Source organism: Saccopteryx leptura, chromosome X (assembly GCF_036850995.1).
Source record: "Saccopteryx leptura isolate mSacLep1 chromosome X, mSacLep1_pri_phased_curated, whole genome shotgun sequence".
NCBI classification, from domain to species: Eukaryota; Metazoa; Chordata; class Mammalia; order Chiroptera; family Emballonuridae; genus Saccopteryx; species Saccopteryx leptura.
Window position 1 is genome coordinate 49882804 of NC_089516.1, and position 2260 is coordinate 49885063.

The window sequence follows — 2260 nt, forward strand, 5'->3', positions numbered from 1 at the left end:
TTTGATCCTCAGCTTCATCCATCCTGATTATAATTCCTTCCATTGTGGTCTTCATTTTGGATATTGTGTTTGTCATTTCTGACTGATTCTTTTTTATTATTTCTATGTCCTTTTTTATATTTGCTATTTCTTTATTAGATGTTTGTAATGACCATCTATTATTGTTCTAAGATCTTTGACCATCCTAACAATCATTATTTTTAACTCTGCATCTGGTAATTTGGTTATATCTGACTCATTCAGGTCCTTTTCTGGGGATTTCTCTTCATTCATTTTGTTGCATTTTTCTGCCTTCCCATTTTGTCTGTGTATAATAATGCTGTGGCCACTGGAGTCCAATGGTTGTGGCCTCTGTGATCCCTAGGTTTGTTCTGTCTGCAGGCCCACCACCCTTTCTGCTGCTGCTGCCTAAGTCATTCAGGTATGTGCATTGCCAGTGCCAGTCCGCTGGGGCTGTCACTGCGGTTTTAGGCTCTCCTCCACTGGACAAACTGTGATCACGTGCCCAGGTCTACAAGCCTAAGTGGCCTCGGCCTTTGCTCAGTTCTCGTGGGTGGGGTTATGTGCCATGCCTGGGCCACAAGCCTTGGCATGGCAGGCAGAGGTGAACACCTTTGCACAGCTGTGGGTCTCCACCTGTTTTTGGGTTTTTGCCCCAAACAAGTGGGAGTAGCCCACTTGCAGGTCAAGTGCAAGTCTTGGCTCTGCAGGCTGGGTGGGGCTGTGTGCCCATGCTCAGTCATGAGATTCCACCTGTTCTGGGCTTTATTCTTACCCCTGCAGGAGGAACCCTGCTTGTTTGTCAGTCAGCAAGCCTTGGTTCCACAGGCCAGGTGAGGCTGCTTGCCCATGCACCCTTGTTCAGTGGCGGGTCTTCCCCCTTTCCAGAGCTCCTGTTCTTCCCCCACAGTTGGGTTTGCAGGCAGGCCTGCAGCTAGGCCTTACCACTTTCGATCTTCCTCTCCACCCTTGTTGGGCAAGACTGAGCTCACACCCGAGCCTCAGTCATGGCCAGTCAGCTTCTGCCCTTGCCAATGGAACTGCACTTTTGTGTTCCACCACTGCCTGCCCTCGGGTGAGCTCTCAGTCGTGAGCATGGGGTTACTGCAGCTCAGATCCTGACACTCAATGCTGTAGTCTTGGAAGCTCCCTCCTTCTAAGTGACTCTGCTCTGAGTGCTGCAGGAGAGCTTCTTTGGCTGGTGTCTTGCTTCCCTTTGCTGGTGTTGCTGTTTTCAGGGGAAATATTTGCTTAAGATTTGGGGAGTGACTCAGCCCAGGGGTTAGAGTGGCTGTCCCTCAAAGTATTTCTCTTTGTGACTGCTAGATTACACTCTCTCCCCACTGCTCCTGTTCTCTCATCTCTCCCATCCCCTGGAGCCCTGCATGGGTGGTTGTGAGAGAGGTTTTCTGTGTGGTCCCTTAAAGAAGAATCCTGAGTCTGAGAAGTTTGTCTCTTTCTCACAAACAGTATCCTGACTTGTTTCACAGCTAAATACTGTCGTATGCCTCTTCTAGGCTCTGAGGCTGTAGGTTGAGCTTTGTTCCTGGGACTCAGGACCCGCCCTTCTCTGCTAAACTCACTTCCTGCCATGCGAGTCCCTCCGGGCTGCCATTTGCTTTGAGGAGCTGGAAAGCCCTCTGCATTTATGCTTTTCCTATCAGTATCCCGTGTGGCTTCTTCCATGTTCTTAGGTTAAAGAGTCCTCTTAGTTTAGTCCAAGGTTGGTTTATCCAGATGATGGTTCTTAAAATTAAGTTGTAATGCACTTTGGTTCTGGGAGGTGGAAGTTGGTATGTCTGCCTACTCTATCGCCATCTTGCCACTCTTCCTAACTATTGCTCTTAAGCCTAATAGTCTCTTAACACTTTATATGCACATGCATTGTGCCACTATGTGTTGTCTAGTTTTCTGTCTTTAATAGTTCACCTTAATATTATGCTGAGAATGTTTAGAAAATATTTCTTATCTTGGATTCTCTACAATACCTATTACAATATGTTATACACTGTAGGTAATTATAAATGTATTAAATTAAACTGATTGCATTAAGAAAAAAGAAAAAAGAAAACTAGACATATTTATCTTATTTCATCAGTTGTTACAGGTAAATTTTCTATGTTGATCACATGGTGAGTGACTTCTGCTACAAAATTATTTTCTATCTTTGGATAGATATATCAAGTAACTTCTTTAATTTTAAAAACTGTTAAATATGAGTCACAGATCAATGTCTTGGAGGTGACCACCCTAAATTATT